The 27,224-nt window shown below is 41.5% G+C and overlaps 1 protein-coding gene across 1 annotated transcript in view; it reads right to left on the reverse strand.

Moving 5' to 3' along the window:
* The window catches only part of tnfrsf19.S (tumor necrosis factor receptor superfamily member 19 S homeolog), a 59,965-nt gene extending 53,574 nt beyond the window's left edge, over window positions 1–6,391 (reverse strand). Inside the window, exon 1 of the mRNA XM_018250282.2 lies at window positions 6,154–6,391. The gene's annotated coding sequence lies outside the window, so the exon portion shown is untranslated. The remainder of the gene's footprint in view (window positions 1–6,153) is intronic.
* Window positions 6,392–27,224: the final 20,833 nt, after the last annotated feature.

Here is a 27,224-nt window from a genome sequence, read left to right on the forward strand (position 1 = left end):
GCCGACCCGAGTATAAGCCGAGGTACCTAATTTTACCTACGAAAACTGGGAAAACTTATTGACTCGAGTATAAGCCTAGACACAACTACAGCTCTGTCTCCCAGCAGCGCACATTCCTCCAAAGCGACCCCCCCAGCGATCAACCGGAACTTCTTTGCAAAGTTGATGGTGACAGAGAATTGCCAAACGGATTACTGTGTGCATTGTCCCACTGTCCCACTAGCATGTGCAGAGGGTGCTGTGTGATATTGCCATCACTGTTAATCTTTTGTATAACCAACAGAGGGCGCTGTGTGATATTGCCATCACTGTTAATCCTTCATATAACCAACAGAAGGCGCTGTGTGATATTGCCATCACTGTTAATCATTCATATAACCAACAGAGGGCGCTGTGTGATATTGCAGTCTCTCTCCAAGCGAACTGTTGGTATAGGAATGATTAAAAGTGACTGCAATCTCAGCTACTGCCAGCTGACTCGAGTATAAGCCAAGGTAGACTTTTTCAGCACATTTTGGATGCTGAAAAACTCGGCTTATACTCGCGTATATACGGTATATCTTAGTTTGGATCATGTAAATGTACTGCTTTATTATTACAGAGAAAAAGGAATAATTTTTAAAAAATTTTGATTATTTGGATAAAATGGAGTCTATGGGAGTCAGCCTTTCCGTAATTTGGAGCTTTCCAGATAATGGGTTTCTGGATAACGGATCCCATACCTGTATAACACTAATTTTGTTTGGAAGAAAGGTCCTGTATCCTTCAAGAACTCTTCTGTGCGTACTCCCAGCCCGTGGTCTTTTCTCTTATAGTTATTACTGCAGGCATTAAATATATCTGCCACCCAAGAATCTAAACCAAACTGTATCCACCCTCATGATATTTAGTTACAGTGGAATATTATTTTAGATGATAGCAAGGTGACCCATGAGTTGCTATAGGCTGGCATCTCACTGAAAAATGTATAATTAAGATTGGGGTGTGTACCTTGGGAGCACTAGGAGCAAATGGGATCGTTTTAGTGAAGGTTTACATACCCTTTAGCAAAGTGCATTTGCACATAGCATGTTATAGTCTGCAGTGATATAGTATTCTCATTTATTGAATCATTTTCTGCACACTAAATAAAGCTGAGCTGAAATCATATTGTCATTTTTTATTTGTGTTACTGTGGTTTTCAATAAAAAGCTGAACCTTACTTAATTATTAAGGTATGTATAGCTGTGTATAGAGTGATCTCTATCGAGGCTTTCCTATACGACTGGCTCAGGCATTTATCCTGCAGCAGACCATGTTCAAATTGGTGTGCCTTTCTATCAACAGAATGTAATATAGATAACATCAGCCAGAGCCAGATTCCTTAACCTATGGCATGTGGAACACAGGAGACACGGAACTTCAGCTTTTCAGTAATGAAAAATATAGTTTCGCCCGACCAGGTTCAGGTACAAAGCCCTAGGTGGCAAACCAGGGCCAAGTATAGATGGGAAGGGGAATATTACAATACTGGTGGGCACAACATGTCCCTTCTACTTGCCTCCCCAAAGGTGCCACTTTGATGTTGGAGACCCCAGGCCAATTCCTTCTTCTCCCTATGCTAAAACCAGCCATGTCATGTGACTAATGCTGGCCATAGATGTACAGATTTTCAACAGATCCAATCCACATCGTGAGACCAAGATCTTCTGAGAACCATCGTACGAACGTTCGAACTGTCCATCAACTAAAACGACCAATTTACCAGGAAAACAAAGGGGAGCTGCCTGCTTGGCCCTGCAAACATCCATAGATTGTACTGGGACCGACAAAGATTTTTTAACCTGGCCGATCAATTTCCTGGCAGATGTCGGACGAAAAATCGTAAGATGTACGATCGTTTGAATCCCACTAACCGCACGATAATTTGACGAATCGGTCGGGCTGCGCTGAAATCGGTCGTTTCGCAAAGAAGAATCGTCGCGTCTATGGGGGCCTTAACACTGTGAAGTAACTCGGTATGTTGAATAGACACCATCCTGCCTCATTTATGCTTTTTTGACCTTGATGAAGACCCGCTGTGGGTTGAAACTCATAGGGCTTTTTCTGTAATTACTTTGAATTTCTGATGTAATAAATTATTACTGTTTTTGAAACCTGAGTGTGCGGTCCCTAGTTTTTTATACCAACTGTTTTTTATACCAATACTGTTTTTTTATACCAACCAGCTGTAATCTGCCCCATTTTATGCTGACCGCAAGCAGTTGCAACACTCCTACTCTTTCAACATTTTTATATATCTATATATATTTATCTATCTATATATATCTATATATATATATATATATATATATATATATATATATATCTATATATATATATATATATCTATATATATATACACATTAGGGATGCACCGAATCCAGGATTCGGTTTGGGATTCGGCCTTTTTCAGCAGGATTCGGATTCCATCTGCCGGGCCGAACCGAATCCCGGAAATTGCATGACTTTTTGTCTGAAAACAAATACGTTTTTCCACCCCAAATTTGCATATGCAAATTCGGGGTTTGGATTCAGTTCGGTATTCGGCCGAATCTTTCACACAATGCCAGATCTGGAAACATTGCTCCATAAAAAAGATGGGTGTTGCACAGGAGGCTGAATATACCTGGTAGTGCATAAGTAACACAGTAAATAGGGCAGATATAAGATAAATAATTCTACGCTAAAAGGACCTTGCCCTTACAGACCAAGTGGGTTTTAGGCAAGAAGAACCTCAACCATACAAATGTGTGGTCTCCTATCCCATCAGGATCTACTCCCTCAAATGTTGTTCCATAGAAAATATAACTTACCTACATTAAAATATTTTTTTACGTACCCTTGGGCATCAATACTTATTGATTTCATTCTGCCCAGAGCATCTACGTAGGAGTCGGGAGTGATGTTGAAAAGAAAAATCACGGGTAACACCTCCATGTGGGTACAGATCCAACTGGAAGTGTGGAATCGATTAACACTTCCACCTCACAAGAAATGTCTGCGGATCTGTACCCTTATGAAATTAATAGTTGCAGGGGCGTAACTATAGAGGAAGCATAACATGCGACTGCAGGGGGCCCAGGAGGTATAGGGGCCCCATGAGACCCTAACTTATGTACAATTTCAATAAATATTGGTAAAACAAGTCAACCTCTAGACATATTGGGGGCCTCAAAAATAATTTGCTCTAGGGGACATTAATATGTAGTTACGCCACTGAATAGTTGTGTTAAAAAAAGAACACCACCCATGCCTCAAGTCATGTCGTCCCAAAGAGTGGCAAGAGCTTACTGTGTAGTCTGTGGGCAAAAAACACTGCTTTGGTCAACTGGACACCTGGTTGCCTGCCATGTTTTCTTTGAGGACCTCTTCACTCAGCTCAAAAACAGTTAGAACCTCAAGACACTTTGGGGCTCATTTATAAACAGTGGGCAAATTTGCACCTGGGCAGTAACCCATAGCAATCAGTGATTATCTTTTTTCAGCTAACTGCAGGTTGAGCACTGAAAGGTGTCTTCTGATTTACTGCCCAGGGGCAAATTTGCCCAATGTTTATAAATGAGCCTCTATGAGCATTACAACGGTCTATAATCTGGAAATCAAGCCGACGAGTGTGCAACATGAAAAGTATTTTCCTCTAATGTTCAGCAGCTTCTACCTATCCTGTGATGGAGGGGCCTCAGAGTCAATATTTCCAGCCATAAAGAATCGGTATAAGAGTTCACCTTTCTTCTATTCTTATTCAAACCCTACAGAAAGCCAAGTGGCCGTTTCCAGCTATTCCTTCCTCCATTTATTTGGTCAAACCATCCAAATGCCCATCACCTTTATGACTACAATCAGTACTTTCAACCCAACAGAGAACAAAAACCCAGCATGAATCCTCACGTGAAACGGACAGAAACCAAGATCCATAAGCATATTAAACAACAGATAAAACAGCGGCAGAAATATAGTCAATATCAAAATTACAGTAGTAGTCTGATTCCTCTACTAGGAATCAGAACTGTTCAAATAAAGCAGAAAATAATACAGAGTCTCTTCATCTTCTCATAAGTAATAACCTCTCTCCAATTGGGGAAAATACTCGATTAATCAAAACCAAGTGCCTGTGCCAAAACGGAGAGAATAGTCAGTAACGCTCAAAAACTAAAATATAGTTGGTTGAATCAAGGGATGCAATGGAGCTTCCCTTCTCCCCCACCAGCCCAATTCACTAGGACAGAAGTGCTCAGCGGGGAACTTCTTCCTCACAATAGGATCTATCATACCATAAAGCAGCAGGCTAAAGACTGACGCTCTCCTGCTGTTGTTGAGCCGCAACTCCCAGCATACCCCAAAGCCAAGATGAATGGTATATTGTGTGGGATGAACAAATCAACATTACTGGGTTACTACCATGGTGCTTTGGAGACAGGAAAGTGCACGGTTCCTTTGGGTAAGGGTTCTTAGCCTATGGGTCATCACTTCAACACACTTCTCCCTTTAGCACAATGCAATACATTTACTCTGCAGGTATAAGTCGATACCAGATTGGGTGCAATCGTTTTCTGACAGCGGAAAAAAAATTGTTATTCAATATACTGGGGGTGCCTAACATATTGACCCCCAGGATACAAATCCTTCTTATAAGGAAGCATTGCTTTAAGGGCAGGGGCACACGGCAGATTCGGGGAGATTTAGTCGCCCTGGCAACTAATCGCCTCTTCTTCGGGGTGACAATCTCCCCAAACTGCCTTCCCGCTGCTATACTGGGAAATAGGGATGCACCGAATCCAGGATTCGGTTCGGGATTCGGCCTTTTTCAGCAAGATTCGGATTCGGCCGAATCCTTCTGCCCAGCCGAACTGAATCAGAATTTGCATATGCAAATTGGGGGCGGGGAGGGAAATCGTGTGACTTTTTGGCACAAAACAAGGAAGTAAACATTTTTCCCCTTCCCGTATGCAAATTAGGATTCAGATTCAGTTCAGTATTCGGCCGAATCTTTCACGGAGGATTCGGCCAAATTCAAAATAGTGGATTCGGTGCATCCCTACTGAGAAAACGCCAGCACAATGGCAATCACGGCGCTTCGATTTCCGAAGTCGGACAAAGTTGCCTCACGTGGAAACTTCGGAAATCGAAGCGCCGCGAGTGCATTGCAAAAGGCGATTTTTCAGTATAGCAGGCAGAAGGCAGGTGGAAGGCAGATTCTACCCGAATCTGCCCGTGTGCCACTGCCCTAAAATGGGATCTGTTCTGTTGGAGATCTGGGGTTTTCCAGAGACAGGGTTTTTCCTTAATTTGGAGCACTATGCCTCTTAGGGTACAATTATATGGGTGATTTAGGTCCGATCCAATGCCATGCGACGAAATGCTGGCGTTAAGTTGGATGCGCCGGAAATAAGGTAAGAAATAGGAATGTCGGATGAAGTCGCAGCGTGCATCCAACATAACACATGCAGATGCTGCATGCACACTGCGACTACATCCGACATTCCAACTAACCTTATCTTCGTCGCATCCGACTTGACGCCTGCGTTTCGTTGAGTGGCGTCGGATCAGACCATGTAGTTCTACCCTTAAAGCTACATAAAAAAAGCTGTATTTAGGAGCTGTCTAGAAAATGAGTTTGTGTATAACAGATGCTAAAATGAAAACAATATATACAGCATCATACTTGACTACCGCAGGGGGGGATACATGGGCTTGCCAGACATCAGACATCTGAGAGCTGCAGTTCAGCAGTGGCAGCGGCTGAACAGATCCAAGTGTCTCGGGAGCTTATAAATGTGGGATGCCATTTCCCAAGGAATCCTAAATACATGAACAATTCTTGTTTTTATTATTTCCTTTTTCTCTGAAACAATATAACACTACACTGGTAACTGACATGCTTATTGATGGCAGAACAATCAGTTTCAGTAATTGTGCTCCAGATTACAGAAAGATCCCTTATTCGGAAACTCACTCCCCCCAGATCCCAAGCATTCCAGATAATAGATCTCACACCTGTATTTGTATTAACACACAGCCAGATAAACAAAGGAATTGAGCTAGATTCTAATGTGTCCTTATCCAATCCAAAGGACAGGTTGCAAGTGATACAGATTGTACCGATGACATCGCGTAGATTTGTGTCGCCAATACCTTGTGCAGTTGCAGATCTGAGATCTCCTCCCGAGTCTTTACGCATTCAGCCCCGTACGTCCAACTGCAGAGCCAGGGTCGCCCACCTGCTCCAGCCCCCTACAGATTCCTCTGCGAGTCTAATCAGATCCACAGCCTCGCTGCGACCATCAGCTCCTGCTGCAACCGGAGCAATAAGCGAGCAGCCAGTCCAGTAGGAGAAGTCCGGGGCTCTGCTGTCTCCTAGGCGATAAGACCCGCCCCCAAGTCTATGCATCCACCCAACAGTAAGGAGGGGGAAGCAGCTGCTGCCAACCTGAAGGGCGTGACTTTATGTCACATGGGGGACTAAGCCTATCAGCGTTGTAAACGTCACAACATCAAACGCGATAGACTTCTGCTCTGAGGCTTGGAGGAATCTGGTCACAATATTAAAGTTGCGCCAAAATAAGGCATTTGTCAGTTGTTACTGTGTTAGGAAGAGGATTATGAAGTGAATGTTGGCAGCAGGGGGGTCCATGAAGCCCTAATAAATGAGCAATTTCAACATTTATTGTTAAAACAGGCAAACCCCAGGATATGTTGGGGCCCTAAAATTAATTTGCTGTGGGGCCCAGTAACATGTAGTTATGCTGGCAGCAAATGTTTCTAATATGTAGGGGCAGATTTATTAAGGTTCAAATGGTATTTTTTTTTTGTCAAACACAAATTCCTGACATTTAAGGTTTTTTTTTGGAGGAAAACTCAATTCAAATCCAATTTCGGTTATTGTTCCCAGGGCCGCCATTAGAAATCACAGGGCCCCGTACAACAACATTTTCGGACCCCACCCACCCTGGCACCCAAGCCCAGCCCCAGACCCCACCCACTGCACATCACAGTTAAAAGATCACACGGACATCAGCGCTAAAAAAGTACCCCCGCCCCCACACACAAGTTATAAAAAGCTATTGATGGTCAGGGCCCCCTTATAAGTTTAAAAAAAATTGGGTCCCCAAAACAATATTTTTTTAAAAAAAAAACATTGGCGCCAGGGCCCCCCTTACAAGTTAAAAAAATTGGGCCCCCAAAAAATATTTTTTTTAAAAACAGGGGAATAGAATATTAAAATAATACATTGGTGGCCAGGGGATAATAAAAAAAAAAAAACTCAAATTGGTATTCAGTAGAATTGAAATCATGGCTTCAGGACTTCAACTTCGCCACCTTTCGTGACTTTGGGTCTTTTCGCTGCTTCAGGACTTCAATTTCGTCTGTTTTCGTGACTTTGAGTCTTTTCGCTGCTTCAGGACTTAAATTTCGGCTGTTTTCATGGCTTTGGGTCTTTTCGCCGCTTTGAGAGTTCGGCTTTTCAGCACTTCCGCATTTTCAGCTGTTCGGCTGGCCCCAAATCTTCGGCGCTCGCAAGGGAGGCCCGGCTCTTTCAAAACTGCAGCATTGCCCCCTTCATGCCTGGGACACTTGTCCTCCCCGCCTGGTCGTTCCTCAGTGGCGTAACTAGAGTGCTCCCCTGCAAAAAAATCTTCAGAAGGGCCTGGCGCACTCCGATCCCTCCTGCCCACTTCTAGTCCTGCCCATGTCCCGCCTCTGCCCAACCAACTCCCCACCCAACTCCGCCCACTCTCAGGAATATGTTTTTTTTATTAGCTTATTTAAGAACTCAAATTTGACTATTCGCCACCTAAAACATGGCAAATTGCTGTTTAAGTCAATGGGATCCAGGGACCAATTTGGAGTTGTTTGCAGCCTTTTTTCGGAGAAAAACTTGAATCAAGTTTTTTTAAATTCGAATTGAATTCGATTCGAGTTTTGGGGTCAATTCCATTCATTAGATTTTATTAATTTTGATTTTTTTTAAATTTTGATTGGTCGAATTTATGGGAGTTTAGGGAAGTTTTTAAAGGTTTAAAAACCTTCGATAAATGTGCCTCTAAATGTATCAATTTAGAACAGTTTACAGGGTCAGCGACCCCCCCTCCCAGAGGTGCTTTAGAAGGTGAAAAATGAAACTTTACACTTCAATATTAGAAAAACAGTCATAAATAGAAAGTAAAAGGAAAAAGTATTTTTTTCTGGTGATATATCTGAAAATAACTGAACTGAAAAAAGTGTTTGAAAGGTGAACAACCCCTTTAACACAGCTATGGACCAAAAAGGATCTATGTGGAGGTCCAATAAACATTTGTTTTTTAAAATATAATTCAGGTGCCACATATTAGTAATATTTCTTCTTTAGTCATCTGCAAGTGTGTTAGCATATTATCCAGTGCCGGGCCACGCTGGGCAGGTGCCCTAGGCAGGCCGGCAGTCATGGCGCCTGTTTGGTGTGCGTATGCGTGAAGTTCGCGCGCATGCGCAGAATCGCAAAAAGCTTGAAGAAATGGGCAGAGAAGGGAACCGGACTTGGGGTAGGCGACAGAGGAGGTACGTGCCTGGTGCCTTCCCAGCTTTGTGCCGTAGGCACGTGCCTACTCTGCCTACCCCTAGTTCCGGCCCTGATGTTATCATTAATGGGGTAGTAAAAAGGGTTCCCAAACTGTGTGGCTGCTGTAGGTTAGTTTTGGGGGAGCTTTGTGGAGCATGCTTATTCACTTTCCTAGAAACACTTGAAAACATAAACTGAAATCAAAAAAGGTTAGACAGGTCTGGAACTAGGGTACAAAAAGAGGTTTTTTTTTAAATGTGTCATGTACTGGCCCTTTAAGAATTCAAATTTGTCTATTAAACACTATTTGACTATTAAACACTATTTGACACCTTAAACCTGCCGAATCGCTGTTTTAGCCTATGGGGGACGTCTTGGGATCAATTTGGAGTTGTTTGCAGCCTTCCTGAAAATCGAGTATCAGAGTAAAAACTCAAATCAAATTCGATTTGAGTTTGCGGGTCGATCCCATTCACCCGAGTTTGAAAAATTCGACCCTTGATAAATCTGCCCCTTAAGCTGGCCATAGACGCAAAAATTTGATTGTACAAATCTGGATTGCCAAAACCACAGCATTGGTTCCACAGGCTTGTGGCTTATAAGAGAGATTTTTGAAGCAATCACATTTTTTTTTTTAAAATATGTTTTTATTTAGTTTTCATAACATTGTAAAATAAAATTTACAAATAAAGGTATCACAATCTGCCTGGATGAACAGTAACAGGCAGTCTCCATGACAGGTGGCACAGATGGTTTTGGGGTTTTTTTCTGGCATAAATACGCTATCAGGGAAAATGCCTACTGTATCATTAGCCTAAATCCAGTACAGGTATGGGACCTTTGATCCAGAGTGCTGGGGACCTGGGGTTTTCCTAATAATGGATCTTTAAACTTCAACCCCCATCCTATATAATAAAGTTGAAGTGTCTCTGCGTCCAGTCCCTGTGTCCGTGGGATTGCGCTACTGCCCCGCGGACCGTCTCTGGTGTTCTAGCGCCCATAGCGCGCCATTTTGAACCATGTGACTACATCCGACTTGCTGGTACTGTCTATATAAATGATGATGATGCTGAGGATAATGCATGCTTCAAACCAGTTTGCCAGGGAGACTAGCGAACTCAGTCTATATACAGAAAGAAAGGTGCAGACTCTATTTTTAGGAAGCTATCAGTACCCAGCACTTCCTCTGTTTACAAGACAAAGTGAGAGTTTGTATTACCAGTGACCTGTAGACAGACATTCTCTAAATTAGGTGTGAAGAAATGTCTCATTCTGACAGATCCTATTAAGTCTCAGCAGGCACATGTGGTTTAGAGACAGTATTTGTGTAAACAGTATAAGCCGTGTGACATCACACAGACTAGATAAAGTAGTATTTGCCGACGTATTAATGGAAAATCGTTATTACGTTTCCCCATTTACGGTGACAATCCTTGTGACGTTCATCAGAAGTACAGTTAAAATCAATGCAAGGAGTACAGTTGGGATGGGGCACCGTGAAGGGGTTTAATTCTATTTTTACTTAGGGGCCCATTTACTAAGGGTCAAAGTGAATTTTCGAATTCAAAACTTCGAATCTCGAAGTAATTTTTAGGTACTTCGACCATCGTATTGGCCAAAATTCGATTTGAATTGAAAAAACTTCGAATTCGAAAATAGATAGTCTCTTCGCCACCTTAAACCTGCTGAATTGCTGTTTAGCCTATGGGGGACCTCCTATAAACTTTGGCTAAGTTTTGAGTAGTCAAAGTATTTTTTTGTAAAAACGTTCGAACGGTCGTTTTCAATCGAAAAAATACTTCGACTATCGAAGTATCAAATTCGAAGGTCGAAATTTGACCCTTAGTAAATGTGCCCCTAAATCTTATTGTTTTGATTCACATCACGTCAGACTGAACAATACAGGTAAGAAACCTGATATCTGGAATGCTCAACACCTGTGTTTTTTTTTCCAGATAAGGGGTATTTCCTTAATATGGATCATCATACTTTAAAGGAAAACTATAACGCCAAAATGAATACTTAAGCAACAGATAGTTTATATCAAATTGAATGACATATTAAAGAATCTTACCAAACTGGAATATATATTTACATAAATATTGCCCTTTTACATCTCTTGCCTTGAGCCACCATTTCGTGACTCTATCTGTGCTGCCTCAGAGATCACCTGACCAGAAATACTACAACACTAACTGTAACAGGAAGAAGTGAGGAAGCAAAAGGCAGAACTCTGTCTGTTAATTGGCTCATGTGACCTTACATGTGGTTTGTATGTGTGCACAGTGAATCTTACGATCTTAGGGGGCGGCCCTTATTTTTTAAAATGGCAACTTTCTATTTATGATTACCCAATGGCACATACTACTAAAAAAGTATATTATTATGATAATGGTTCATTTACATGAAGCAGGGTTTTACACATGAGCTGTTTTACTCAGTATCTTTTAATAGAGACCTACATTGTTTGGGGGGTATAGTTTTCCTTTAAGGGGCAGATTTATCAAGGGTTGAATTTCGAATTTAAAAAACTTTGAAATTCGACCAACCGAAATTTATTTAAAAAAATCGAAGGTTTTTTTTTTTGGCCGAATAGGTCCGATTTAGATCGATTTCGAATTGTACTATTTAAAGTAATAGCACATTCGAATCGTGCGAATGGAAGTAACAGCACATTCGATTCGATTTTTCAAAGTCCACCAACTGACTCCAAATAGGTTCTAGGAGGTCCCCCATAGGTTAAAACAGCAATTCGGCAGTTTTTAGATGGCGATTGGTAGAAGTTTAAGTTTTAAAGAGACAGTACATGACACATTTCGATATTTGAATTTTCAAATTTTTTTCAAATTCGAATCAAATTTGGACTATTCCCTAGTCGAGGTACACAAAAATAGCTCAAAATTCAAATTTCTAATTTAAAAATTCACCTCGCCCTTTAATACATCTGCCCCTTATTGTTTTGATTCACATCACGTCAGACTGAACAATACAGGTAAGACATCTGATATCTGGAATGCTCAATACCTGTGTTTTTTTTCAGAAAAGGGGTATTTCCTTAATATGGATCATCATACTATAAGTCTACAAAAAATTTATTTCACCATGAAATGTACTGGATAGGATTGTTTTGCCTCCAGTAAGGATTTATTACATCTTATTTGGAATCAAGTTTCTGTTACAGAGAAAAAGGAAATTATTTTTAAATAATTGTGGGAATGTTGTTGTGGGAAAACATGTTTTTTTCAGAATGCATCAGTTAATAGTGCTGCTCCAGCAGACTTCTGCACTGAAATACGTCTTTCAAAAGAGCAAACTGATTTTTTTATATTTAATTTTAAAATCTGACATGGGTCTAGACATATTGTTAGTATCCCAGGTGCCCCCAATCATGTGAGTTGTTCTCTGATTAACTTCAGTCACTCTTTACTGCTGTACTGCAAGTTAGAGTGATATCAACCCCCCCAGCAGTCCATCAGCAGAACAATGGGAAGGTAGCCAGATAACAGCTCCCTAACACAAGATAAAAGCTTCCTGGTAGATTTAAGAACAACACGCAATGGTAAAAATCCATGTCCCACTGCGACACATCCAGTTACCTTAAGTAGGAGAAACAACAGCCCGTCAGAAAGCAGTTCCATATTGCAGCACTGGCTCTTTCTGAAAGCACATGACCAGGCAAAATGACCTGAGATGCATCTACACACGGTAACGGAGACTCACCCTGGTGGTCTAGTGGTGCGGCGGGGACGCCCGCCGCAACACTCCTCTTCCCTGGTGCCAGCTCCCTGCTAGTGCGCGCCGCGCGCGCATTTCCGGGTTTTGTATGCGCATGCACGCTGGCGTAATGACATCAGCGCGCAATGGTGTGAAATTTAAAGGTATAAAGGGGCAATTTTACTATTTCTCATTGCCCGTGATAGGATTTGTTCCTGGTGCTTCTGAGCTTTAAGCTATATCTGTCTGAACCTGTATTTGATTCCTGTTATGACCCCTGCCTTGCTTTTGACTATTCTGACTTCTGGATCCTGACTCTTGCCTGAATACCGACTACCTCTTCTGCTTAACCCTCTGATTGACTTCCTGGTTTGACCCTTGCCTGCCTGACTAAGTTTTTCTCTGCCTGCCTCGACCCGGCCTGATCTGACTACTCTATTGCCTAACGCATTGTACTACGACCTTCTGTCCAAAGACTTTGCTCTACAGTCTTGCTCCTCTGCCTATCCAGAACTCTCATCTTGCACCTCTCGTTTAAGTCCAGGTGGCATCCAAGTAAGCCGAGGGCTCCTCCCGAGACCCAAAGGCGGTCACACTACTGGTGAAGCACGAGCCGAGACCAGGGTGCCCGGTGTTTGTTCTGGTGTTGGGTGCCGACCGTGACACACACCAATATTAGAACTAAAAAAATACACTTGTTGTGTTTGGAATTAAATTTTACATGGTAGAGTGAATTATTTGTAGCGTAAACATTATAATTTAGAAATAAAAACTACCATAAAATCATGACAGAATCCCTTTAAAAATGTTAATTATTTGATTAAAATAGAGTCTATGGGAGATGGCCTTCCCATAATTCAGAGCTTTCTGGATAACAGGTTTTTAGATAACAGATCCAAAACCTGTACTAAATTAAAAGTAACAATTAAAAAAAGTGTATGTCACTTGTGTTTTTTTATGTTGGTCACAGCACAGCAGGTTAGGTTGTGGTTAAATCTGTTGTGTGTCAGATCATGTAGCTGGTCCTAATGGGTAAAAATGTGGGTCCACAATCAGGTTGAGGGTTGGTGTGTTGGATGTGGGTCCACACAATTAGACCAGGTCTCTCTATGTTTTATATGGATCCAGTAAAATTCCTGTTAAAAGAGTAATATGGTATTATACTGCCTTGCCTTTATACAACCTTATCCAAAAGCTGTAACCTTACTTCTGAAACCCAACAGGTGTTAAACTAATATTGGCGGGCATTGAACTAATAACCAGGATCCATGAATGGGACTAAAGGTTGCATACCCCAAAGACAGGCAGCACATAGAGAAAATTATTGTGTAGGAACCTGAACTTGCAAACTTTAAGGGGCAGATTTATCAAGGGTCGAATTTAGGGGCAGATTTATCAATCGTTGAATTTCTAGTTTATGGGAGTTTCTAAAAACAAATTTGGACTATTCCCTAGTTCAATTATACTAAAATAAACCCGAAATTCGAAAATCCAATTCGATCCTCTATAAATGTGTCCCTTAGAGTTCATGGGCGTTTGTAAAAACTCTCAGAAAATCCCATGAACTCGAAATTCAAAAAAAAGGACCTATCAAATTTTTTTACATTTTTTTTAAAGATCTAATTTTTCAAATTCGGGTGAATAGAATCGACCCCCAAACTCGAATCAAATTTAATTCGAGTTTTTACACCAAAAAAAACTTGATTTTCAGGAAGACTGCAAATTGATCCGAGCATGTGCCCCAGAGATTAAAACAGCAATTCCGCAGGTTTAAGATGTTGAATAGTTGAATTAGAATTCTTAAAGGGCCAGTACATGATAAATTTCGAAAATCTAATTAGAATTTTTTAAAAACTCAAATCTAATTTTACCTATTCCCTAGTTGAATTCCACTAAAAAAACTCAAACATTCAAAACAGTTGTAGGTTAGTGTGTTACTTAATAGTAATAAGGTCTATATTCTACCCCATAAGTTCCCAAACTATGGGCACACCCCTCTGTTGGGGGTGTGGGAGGGACATGGAGCAATTGCAGGTGGCAGCTATGCCTAAAAGCTAATTATTGGGGACCTTATTTATCAAAATCTGAATTTTTCTGATTTAATTTATGATGTAATTTAATTTAAAAAGTCTGCCCAAACTAGAATCCACGATTGGAGCTTATTTATTATAAAAATCCACAATTTAATCGAATCATAGACAAACTCGATAAAGTCGAGTGAAACTCTGAATGGTATGATGAGTTTTTTTCCAAATTGCTTGATTTTTCACTATTTTTGTTCAGGCTAATACCAGCGCAGACCACAGAAAATTCCAAATAGGATAGGGACCTCTCCCATTGATTTATATACAACCTCAGTAGGTCTGAGATGCCGGATTCAGACTTTTTCCATCCTTGGGGTATAATAAATCTCAAAAAATTCAAGTTTTTTTTCCGCTAAAAATTCAGATTTTAGATTTAAAAAAACTCGAATTTTTCACGTTTTTGGAATTCAGGCTTTAATAAATAACCCCCTTAGGGGCAATGGATGCACTTTATCAAGGGTCGAATTTCAAAGTAATGGGAGTTTTTTTGAATTCTTAGAACTTCAAAATCAAAGTTTTTTTTTTGCTGGAGAATAGGCTGTATACAATTGTTCTAATCAAAGTAAGTTTGAATTCAATCAAATTCGATTTGAAGTATTTTTTTAAAAAAAAATATTTTTTTAAAGTCCACTAGTTGACTCCAAAGACGTTCTAGGAGGTCCCCCATAGGCTAAAACAGCAATTCGGCAGGTTTAGCTGGCGTCAAAGTCAAATTACTTTTTCAGGATGATAGGCTGCAAAACTCTGTAAAATTTATTTTGGGTACCCGGGCCCCCCCATACATTTCCTAACATATGGCACATAAACTATACACTGGGCTCATGTGTAGGGCAATATAACAACTTTATTTTATTAACGTTCCCTGGGCTTGTGTCGTCCATTCAACTTTCACTACCCGCCGAATGCAAATTAGCCAATGCTAGCGCAACTTCGCTTCGCGCAGTAACACTAGCACAACTTCGCCAGAGCTCAGCGCCCTGGACGCAACTTCAGATATTAGTGAATTAGTGTTGTCTAGGCGAATCTACGCCTGGCGAAGTGTTGCGATGTGAGCAAAGCCGGCGCTGGCGATTTTTCGGAGGTTAGTAAATTTGCCCCATTGTGTCTATGATATTTTTTTTAACTGCAGCATTTTCATGTAATATGGATTAATATATAAATATGATTTTCTTTTTACAGTTTAGCCTATGGTGTGGTTGTGTTTTGGGGTGACCTGTGTTGATGGTACATAACTTATACAGAATGCTCAATGACAGGTGACAGAGATGGGGTTGGGGTTTTTGTTCTGGCATAAATATGCTATCAGGGAAAATGCCTGTTGTTTCATTATCCTAAATCTAGTACAGGTATGGGACCTGTTATCCAGAATGCTGGGAACCTGGAGTTTGCCAGATAATAGATCTTTCCGTAATTTGGATCTTTATACCTTAAAGGGGTGGTTCACCTTCCAAATACTTTTTTCAGCTTTGTTTTCACCATAAACAAATACTTTTTTCAATTACTTTCCATCTTTTATTTTTTTCTGTTTTCCCAAAATGTAAGTGTAAAGTTTAATGTTCGTGTCTCTAAAGTCTGGCAGCTCAGTGATCCGGGAGCAGATTCTGAACGGTTAAAATCTGTTATATTTAATTGATACAATTAGTTGATACATTTCTCAGCAGCAACTATTGTATCAATTCTAACAGCTGCCTTTAATAAAACTCGGGCATTCTGCTCAGCAGGGCTAAAAAAAACCAAATGTATTAACTAAATGTATCAATTTAGAACAATTAAAGTATTGGCAACCCCCCCCTGAGCTGCTTTTAGAAGGTTAAAAATTAAACTTTACACTAAAGTCCTGCAGCAGGTCAGGTACCTGCGGGTTGCCCGCAAAAACCTCCGGTACCCTGCGGGTTGCGGGTATAAGTTCCAGGTGCGGGTAAAGACTCGGGTCTTCTGCGGGTTTGCGGATTGCTGGTAGGGCCACGGTTCTTCTCAATAAAGATTTTTACTCCTTTTTCCTGATCAAGCCTACTTCCGATGACGCCACTTCCGGTTTACAATAGCACTTCCTATTTTACTCATTTTTTTTCTGATCACGCTTACTTATGATGATGTCACTTCGGGTTTACAATGACAGCACTTCCTGATTCTTGATGGTCAGCGGGTCCGGGTTGTGGATAAGGTACTTGCAGGTCTGGTAGCGGGTCTAATCGGATAAGAATGCAGGTTGTGGATTGCAGGTATGGGTCAGGTACGGGTTCCAAATAATGGACCCGCGCAGGACTCTACTTTACACTTCAATATTAGAAAAACGGTCACAAATAGAAAGTGATTGGAAAAAGTCTTTAGTTTTTGGTGAACAATCGGAAACCAACTGAACTGAAAAAGTGTTTTAAGGTGAACAACCCCCTTAAGTCTACTAGAAAATTATGTAAATATTAAATAAACCCAATAAGCTGGTTCTGCTTCCAATAAGGATTGATTACATCTTAGTTTGGATCAAATACAATGTACTGTTTTATTATCACAGAGAAAAAAGACATTTTTAAAAATAGAGAAAAAAGAGAAACATAATTTTTTTTTTAAAAAAACAAATCTGGATTATTTGTATAAAATGGCATCTGGCGCTTTCTGGATAAAGGGTTTATGGATAACAGATCCCATACCTGTATAGCAAATTCATGCCAGGCAATTATCCATTGGGACTGTTTCATTTGCAAGCAACAAAACAGTACCCACACTTGTAGGCAGTTGCATTTCTGAACATCTCGTCTTTACCTCCAGAGGTGTTACTCACCATACGCTATATAAAATACTCTTAAATTCCTTTAAATTTGTGGTTGTCAAACTTTTTCATTTAAGCCTCTGTTGGAGGATCAATCTTTACTCAGGTCGCCTTAGCTCATTAAAAGGTTACAGTTACAGGAAATCACTGCTGGAGCAGCTGTTCAACCATAATCCTAAGAATATCTTGGACAGCATATAAGTGTTCACCTGAAATGTCACTCTACTTGACCTTTTAGCTAGGTTTTCATGTGTATCCAGGAGAAAAAATAGGTATTATCGCCAAGGCTCACCCTAACTGCCCTTCAGACTCAGCCCCACCATAGGGACCAGTCCCACAGTTTGGAAACCTCTGCCTTAAATGGAAACAGGTATAGGTGCAAGATTTCCTTTTAGCTTTTACTCGTTCTACTCATTCCCATGTCTGATTGTTGAACTGAAAGGGAAATATAAGAAGAAATAAGTAATTGGAAACCCGAGGAAATAACTGTAATTAGAAAACTCAGTTTTGTTCACCTCTGCACACACTTCTTTTTAAAAGAATACGTTAAACAAATGAGTTTATTAGCTTTATTCTTTATTACTGAGCAATGGGTTGACCTCGCTGAGACATATCTTCATTGCGTGTTTAAACAAGCATTTAGCTAAAAGCTTGTTAGCTCTACATGTTTTTGTTCCTGCAATGTATTGCTCTGAAACACATCTAAATGCCCTGGGCATTGCGTAGCAACAGTTCAAATTGCTCCATAGATAACTTTTTTTTAAAGCGATCTACAAAGTACTGTTTAGTAGAAGCTGACTTAGTACTAATATATACACGGCACTGTGCCTCTACAGAACCTCTCACATGACAAAAACTGAATTCACAACTCACCCAAAATGTTTGCAGTTTTGTTTGTTTCGTGTGAACCCTTTCTCAGTTGATATGGAATGCCATAACCTCATTGAACTATATATATAAAAGACACAGAGGTTAAAGGGCAGTGCTTGTTTTTGAGCCATACCAACCAGAGCTGGGTAACTTCTGGAGCTTCTTACAGATGTCACTGAGAAGCCATGGGACAAATTCACTAAGCGCCGAAGCGCCTAACGCTAGCATCAATTCGCTAGCATTGGTCATTTTCGTTACTTCGCAAATTCACTAACGAACGCTGGCGTAAATTTGCTAGTGTTACTTCGCACCCTTACACCTGGCGAATTTTCGCAACAGACGTAACTACGCAAATTCACTAACGCGCGCATTGTACTGAACGCTACCTTTTACACTAGACTTCCTTCGCCACCTCAGACCAGGCGAAGCGCAATAGAGTAGATAGGGATTGCTTCAAAAAAAGTTAAAAATTTTTCTAAGTCCCAAAAAACGCTGGCGTTTTTTCTATATTATGGGTGATAGGCTGAAAAAGATCGAAATTTTTTTTGGGGCTCCCCTCCTTCCCCCCTACATTTCCTAACTCATGGCAACTTAACTATACAGTGGGCACATGTGTAGGGCACAAAAATGTGACGCCCAATTTGGCGCCGTATGCAAATTAACCATTGCTAGCGTAACTTCGCTTAGCGAATCAACGCTAGCGCAACTTCGCAACCTTACGCTACCCCTGAGCGCAACTTCGGATTTTAGTGAATTTGCGGAGCGCTGGCGAAACTACGCCTGGCGAAGTGTGGCGAAGTGCGGCGAAGTTACGCCTGGCGCAACTACGAATCTTAGTGAATTTGCCCCCATGAGTTTAGAGGAGGAGACTATCTACCATCAATGCATATTTTATATATTATATATAGTGATCTCAAGATCTACATTTGGGGGGTAATTTATCAAAGGTCGAATTTCGAAGTGATGTGGTTTTTTTTCAACTCTAATAGATGTACTTACAACTCACGTGGGAGGTTATTTATGGAAAAACTTGAATGTCTAAAATTCGTTGGAATGGGAACGACCCCAAAAATTTGTTTCGTATTCTAATCAAATACGAGCACAATTCGAATAAGGTTTTACCCTGAAAAAAATGTCAGGAAGGCTATTAACATCTTCAAATAGTTCAGCGGAACTCTGCCATTGACTTCTTCATGAACTTGACAGGTTCTAGGTTGCGAATAGTCAAATTTAAACTGATTCCAGGGTCGAGGTGTGATAAATCTCACATTCAAATTCGAGTTGGTGGTTTTAAATTCTAATTTGTGAGTTTTGACAAAAAAAATAATTAAAAATTCAAATTTACCATTCAAACCATTTTTTCCATGGGGCACATTGGCTTAGGTCCAAATTTTCGCTTTGGAAAGCTTCGCCATACTTCGAACAACTACATTGGACATTAAAGGTGGCCATACGCGGGCAGATAATGCTGCCGATATCGGTCGTTTAGACCAATTTGAGAGCTAACCTGCCCGTGTATGGAGGCTTCCGATGGGTCTCTCCGTTCAATATCTGGACATTGCGCTCGTCATAATCCGATCTTTCGGCCATAGGGCCGAACGTTCAGATTACCCCCGATATAGCCCTGCCGTTAGTGGCATATCGGGGAAAAGATCTGCTCGTTTGGCGATGTCTCAAAATGAGCGGATCTTATAGTGTATGGCCACCTTAATTCGCAATGCCTACGCATATTCATCAAAATGTTAAAATTCAGCTTGGCAAATGAATGCGGGAATATATTTGCTAGTGAAAATTGTTCAGCACAAAAGTTTCTTAGCAAATTTTTTTTTCTAGTGTTACTTCATTACATACAGGTCACTTTTTTAGTGATGGTGAAATTGCTGGAAGTGGCCACTTCTTAAAAATGTCCAAGGAAGCAAAATAAAGACAAAATAGATCCTCTATTGTTCTAGACATGTGCCCACCCTAAAACAAATGTGGCATGAGCTTCAAATAGTTAAAAAAGTGTAAATAATATGTATTTAACCGTCCCACATTAAAATGGCAGCTTTTTTATTTTTTTTTGAATGCAGGATATTATTGTCACTGATATAATAATGTTGAGGTTGTAGCCAACCAGACAAAGTGCACTTTGATAAATCTGTATATTAAAGGGATACTGTCATCATCATCATTATCATCATTTATTTATATAGCGCTGTCAAGATACGCAGTGCTTGTCATGGGAAAAAATATTTTTTTCAAAATGAATCAGTTAATAGTGCTGTTCCAGCAGAATTCTGCACTGAAATCCATTTCTCAAAAGAGCAAACAGATTTTTTTATATTCAATTTTGAAATCCGACATGGGACTAGACATTTTGTCAATTTCCCAGCTGCCCCAAGTCATGTGACTTGTGCTCTGATAAACTTCAATCACTCTTTACTGCTGTAATGCAAGTTGGAGCGATATCGTCCCCCTCCCTTTCCCCCCCCCCCTTTTCCCCCCAGCAGTCTAACAAAAGAACAATGGGAAGGTAACCAGATAGCAGCTCCCTAACACAAGATAACAACTGCCTGGTAGATCTAAGAACAGCACTCAATAGTAAAAACCCATGTCCCACTGAGACACATTCAGTTACATTGAGAAGGAAAAACAGGAGCCTGCCAGAAAGCATTTCTCTCCTGAAGTGCAGGCACAAGTCACATGACCAGGGGCAGCTGGGAAATTGACAAAATGTCTAGCCCCATGTCAGATTTCAAAATTGAATATAAAAAAATCTGTTTGCTCTTTTGAGAAATGGATTTCAGTGCAGAATTCTGCTGGAGCAGCACTATTAACTGATTCATTTTGGAAAAAAATGTATTCCCCATGACAGTATCCCTTTAACGTTTGCTTGCCCGAGCGAAAATTCAGCTAGCAAAGTGGTGCCATAGTTCTGTAGCACTGAGGGTTTTCGCTAGCAAATTGTCTTCTTCGCCTTTTAGTAAAAAGGCGATGTAGTTGCGAATTGTCATTTTGATGATTTTTTTTTTTGCCAAAAAAACACAATTTGTAAGAAGGTGATTGGTTTGTGTGCATGAAAATGTGTATTGTATGTTTAAAGTGAATGTGAGTGCTGTAAAAATGTTAAAGCAATGTTTAAGTGATTGAAAGTGTTAAATGTGTTGGAAGACTGTAATGTGTAAAATGCACCACAAGATGACAGTGTTAACCCCTTCCTACCCTTGCATTATTCGGTGTTAACCCTTAACTCCCCTTACATAATTTGGCGCTGCGAGCAGGGTAAGGAAGAGTATGTGCTTTGGGAAACCCCTGTGAAGACCTGGATGTATGTTTTGAGACTGTGTATTGCGCTGTTTCCTGGTTTGGCTGCCTGTAATTGCTGTGACAGGAAAGACGTATGTGAGGCAACGTCTGGTGCCAGGCAGGAAGAGGGCAAGCAACTTGAGACCCATCTTCGCGCCACAGGAACAGGAAACAGGAGTGTGGCCATCTTAAAAGACTAAAGACTGTGAGGTGTGGCGCAGTAGTGTGGTGACACGAGTGGAAGAAGCAAAGGCACGGAGTGTTGTAACCATGCAGAGTACCTCCGCAGCTGAGATGTCCGACAAGCAGCTGGCCGATACCGGCCGCCGGTTCATGTGGACTGGTATCTTTGCCCAGAAAGTCGGCCGGAATGGATCCACCGTGATGGTTCCCATGTGCGGGAACTGTGGCGACGAGGCCCAGTGGTCGGAGGTGCGGGCGGCTGGACATTGCCCGGTTTGCATCCGGGATTACTTCACTGGCCCGGTCTACCTAAAGACCCAGCTATCTGCATCGATGAAGGACATCGACCGGCGCCTGACTGCATGGGAGGCCTGGCGTCTTACTGTACCGGAGGGAGAAGCTGCGCAGATAGCAGGCAAGGTGGCGGTAACCAGACCGCCGAGCTCCGATTCAAGCCACGAGGCTCCGCCGCCCTATACTGTGAAGGATGGCGGTGTGGAAGTGCCTGACCCACGACCAACCTCGGCAGCAGGTATGATGCATAAGGCGTTGCGCACCAACGACAAGCCGTGGCGTACGGGCAGTAGCAGTACACTGCCCAGTGTTCCCATACCCCCAGTGGTGCAGGACTCCATCGCTCGGGTGGATTCTTGGCTAGACCTGCACAGTGCCGGGACATCAGAAGGGGCCCCATGGGAAGAGGATTGGGAGGCAGGACCCCATACGGGAAGCCCAGAAGTCGCCGTATCTGTGACGGCGGTACCCGCGGTAACTGAGTCGGTTAGGGCGGTGGTTCCCGAGGTTAAGCAGAGGGTATCAACCCCGGTGAGTGTATTGTCGTTGGGTGTTGGATCCCGAAGCAGCGTGTATCGGTCACCACATACCCAAATGGTGAACGATGAAAGCACATTCTGGGTGTTACCGGGGAAAGCTCAGGAAAAAGAGTTTAGGGCCGTGTCCCGGGTCCAAAAGAAGATTAACCTGGAGATTAGCAAGAAATGGGGCTACTACATGCCGTATGCCCCGGAGTATGTTTTTGACGAAGTTGAAAAGAACTTAGAGCAATGGGTGCGGCAGGATATCCTCTCCTTTTTGAAACTGGATGAATACAGTTTGGTGCACCCCGACAGCGATACTCGGAAGAGAGCGAAAGATCTCTTGGAGGAGACCGTTCCCATGTGGTGGCAAGGGCGCACCGTGATGCGGCACTATGTACGAAGTGTGACCAAGCACACTCCAGAGCGGCACCTCAGTGTCGATGTACCCTTGGAGGGTGGAGGTACTGTTGAAAAACCTCACCCAAGGTACTACATATCGTTTGTCAATACCAAGAATTGGTTCACTCGGATGATTTGAGAACAGAGACTGTTATTTGAATGCACAGAACTGTTGGTGAGTGCAAAGTTTACAGAGACTGTTATTTGGTTTTGAACATTTCCAAGGATTACCCAGTCGGGGTAATTCATTCAGACTTTATGTTTGAAACTTGTTTCGCATCCAGTTGGAGGATGCATCATACCCTTAGGTTGAAGATGGTTACCCAGTCGGGGTTAACCGTGGACTTATTGTTTCAGTTTAACATGTGTGCCTTGTTTTACAGTTTTATATTGAAAATTTTACTAACCTTATGAAGGTAATAAGGTTTTGTTACTAAAAAAATCAAGTTATTTAAGCAAATGCAAACTTTTGTGTCTGTTTTCATTTTCATGTGTGATTGGTTGTGTGCACGAGGACGTGCTTGATTTAAAAAGTGTCGAGTGTAAGAAGGTGATTGGTTTGTGTGCATGAAAATGTGTATTGTATGTTTAAAGTGAATGTGAGTGCTGTAAAAATGTTAAAGCAATGTTTAAGTGATTGAAAGTGTTAAATGTGTTGGAAGACTGTAATGTGTAAAATGCACCACAAGATGACAGTGTTAACCCCTTCCTACCCTTGCATTATTCGGTGTTAACCCTTAACTCCCCTTACAAATTTGCCATTTAGTAAATGTACCACTTTGTCTCTGCACCCTTTTAATCTCTCTCTCTCAGTTCTTTTTTTCGCCAAATGCTTCTCTTTCTGAAACATTTAGAAAACAGACAAGCAGTCAGTATATGGTCCACCGCAGGAGCTTCAGGAATAGGTACAGTAAATTCAGTGAAAAGCATCAGGATCTAGACGTGCAAGATTGCCTCTTTCTGAGCTTGATTTGCTTTATAAAACATAACACTGTGTTCTTCTGCTGTAGGGTATTGTTTTCTTTTTTGGCACGCATACAGTTTATTTTACTTAGGGATACAGGCAGATTTTAGTCCCTCACTGCAAACAGGAATCTTCTTTCGAGTCGGATTTCAGTGAAGAAACATGAGAATTAGCATTTTGCCCTGACATTGGGTGTGTTCAATCTGGAGCCCACCCAAGGGTTCCAGACATAAAAGAAGAAGAGGATCTTGCTCGCGGTGAGGGGCTGAAATTGGCCTGTGGATTTCAGCAGGCCGATTTTCAACCTGTCTGGCCCTAGCTGAAATGTGTTCAGGGGCGATCCTGGCCCCTCCGCCGCCTGAGGCAGCAGCAGTTACTGCTGCCCCCCCTCCCCCTGGAAATTCGCTCTTAAAGTACCAGGAGCAGCATTTTTGCTGCCCCTGGTACCTAGTGGGGCGCTGCCACCTGAGGCGACAGCCTCAACTTGCCTCATTAGCGAAGCACCCTTGAATGTGCTAATGGAATAGTTTCACTTTGGTGAAATTCATGCGGACACATAACCTTCCACAAACATGGGGGCAAATTCACTAAAGGGCGAATTTTCGCCTGCGAAGGCTTTGCCACACTTTTCGCCGCTTTGCCAGGTGCAAATTCACTACCACTGTGCTAATTCACTTAAATGCGACGTTGCATCTCAGCAGCCAAACGCACGCTAGTGTTAATTCGTAAGCGAGAGCATTTCATAGCAAACTTTTGCTTATGTCCGTTTCTGCCTAGCGAAACTTTGTTAGTTCTCTGATGCTCAGGTCAATTTGAATAGGGCAGGTACATATAGGTCATATATATGACTTTATTAGAGATGTTGGTGCAAATGCTTGTGGTCACTTATTATTGCACATGTCCAAGGAATCAAAATAAGGACAAAAGAGATCGTCTAATGCCCTAGACATGCCCCTCAAATGGTAAAAAAAAGGTTAAAACAAAAATTTGTAAAAGTTACAACTTTTAAAGACAATCCCTCTTTAAAATATGAAAAAAACTCCAAAGTTTTTTTTATCATTTTAATAACTTTCCGGCATACAGGATATGAGATCACTGACGTAAGATTGAGGAGGATGAATCTTCATCTTATCAGTTTGCTCGGTCTAAGCTGGCAAAGAAAACTCTGGCAAAAGAGTTAACGTTCTGTAAAATTTGCACATTAGTGAATTTGCAGAGTAACGATTGTTCACCTGAGCAAAAATTCGTCTGGCGATAGGGTACGAAACTGCACTGGCGATGGTTTCTTTCGCTAGGGAATTGTCCTCTATACTTGTTAGTAAACTGGCAATGTCCCTGCAGATCTGATTTCTGGCGAATTTTTGCTAGCGACAGCCACTTCGCCCTTTAGTAAATCTGCCCCATGGAAAGGAAGACAACCTACAAAATTCCCCCATAAGCCTTGAATTATCTTCTTCGTTCCACCAAAGTAAACTCACCTACTGAGAGATCACTGGGCTACCTTAAGTATCAGGTTACTTGATGCAAATGTGCTTCAGCCACTACTGGTGGTAGAGAGGGAGGAATGCTGAAAAGATGGAACTGCAAGTGTGAGTTGCATATCATAAAGCAACTATCTCTGGGAAGAAGTACACATCGGCACATCTCTTCCCTGTGCTGTCTGACATGGAAAACCCAATGCTGTTCCTTCTCAGCCACTTCCTTGCATGCCTGCATCATGGATCAATTTGAATTTCCATTTATAAAAAAATTACAATTCCGCTCTTAAGGATTTCAATACATTTATTATCAATCCTTCTGTGTGGTCAAATTACCTATGGGTCTATTGTGCTCAATGGAACATAATAAATAAAAAGCCCTGTAAGGAAAAAATGTATTTTTAAATCAAAATATTCTATATTTAAGACCCTCTTTATCAGATCACTCAAGGGGTGTTCTAGGTATCCATATGGAACATAGTAACATAGTAAGTCAGGTTGAAAAGAGACCCATGTCCATTAAGTTCAACCTTTTAACTCTATTTTAACCTGCCTAACTGCCAGTTGATCCAAAAAAAACAAACATTTTAAGCCTCTCCAATTTGCCTCAGGGGAAAAAATTCCTTCCTGACTCCAAAATGGCAATTGGACTAGTCCCTGGATCAACTTGTACTATGAGCTATCTCCCATAACCCTGTATTCCCTCACTTGCTAAACAACATCCAACCCCTTCTTAAATCCAACCTCTTCTTAAAGCTATCTAATGTAACAGCCTGTACCACTGATTCAGGGAGAGAATTCCACATCTTCACAGATCTCACTGTAACAAACCCCTTCTGAATATTTTGACAGAACCTCTTTTCTTCTAATCGCAATGGGTGACCTCGTGTCAGCTGGAAAGACCTACTGGTAAATAAAGCATTAGAGAGATTATTATATGATCCCCTTATATATTTATACATAGTTATCATATCACCCCTTAAGCGCCTCTTCTCCAGCGTGAACATCCCCAATTTGGCCAGTCTTTCTTCATAGCTAAGATTTTCCATAGCTTTTTACTGTTTGAGCGCTGGAGTCCAAAACTGTACGGCATATTCTAGAAGATATCAGAGTTTAAATTCTATCAAACAAACCACAGAGGTATATAAAGGGCAAATGGGGAATTACTGCAATGTGCAGAAAGAATGACATCCTTGTAGTTATTTGAGGGTATCCTGTTGCAGCCTCACACCTAACCCGAGGCTGACAATGTTTGTAACATATCTGTGCAAATAATAAGGTCATTGAATGCTTGCACACAAATACTTCCACCAACGAGGCATTAAATATCAATTGTTTGTAGATCCCCTTGCTCTCGGATTAGGAGGTTAAAGGTGCTGTCAGTGATAGGCAGGGTGACAGTAAGCTTCTCATAAATAGGGATGTAGCGAACCGCCGATAATGTGTTCGCGAACGCCGTTCGTGAACACCGGCAAAAAATGCGAACAGTTCGCGAACAGTTCGCGAACTTCGAACATCCGAAAATCTTTCGATTCGAACGATCGAAGGATTTTAATCGTTCGATCGAACGATTTTCGTTCGAATCGAATGATTGAAGCCATTCGATCGAATGATTTCATTCAATCCAATGGCTTCGATCGTTCGATTCGAACGAAAATCCTTCGATTTTAGCGATCGAATGGTCGAATGGTCGAACGATTTTGACGCGAACGCCTATCGGCGAACGTCGCGCTACGTTCGCGAACTTGCGGCGGACGCGAACAGCCGATGTTCGCGCGAACAAGTTCGCCGTCGAACAGTCCGCGACATCCCTACTCATAAATACTGGATATTGGGAACATTCTATTACAAAGTTTAAATGTTGATAACTTTTAAGTGATCTTCACTTGTACGCTTTGTAATATTTAAATAATTGATGGTTTTGTCCAGTTGGGAAGTGCTACCTCGTTGCTTATAGATTCCTTAATTATTACAGCCGGTAGTCCTTTATTAGCTACATAGCAGGTGCCCCTAGGCCCTCTGCCGTTCATCGCCTGTGTCCCCCCTTCATTCATTCAAATTTTCATAATCGGGACTGGAGCAATGTGGATTGGGCACAGGAA

This window comes from Xenopus laevis, chromosome 2S, assembly GCF_017654675.1.
Source record: "Xenopus laevis strain J_2021 chromosome 2S, Xenopus_laevis_v10.1, whole genome shotgun sequence".
In the NCBI taxonomy this organism is placed as follows: Eukaryota; Metazoa; Chordata; class Amphibia; order Anura; family Pipidae; genus Xenopus; species Xenopus laevis.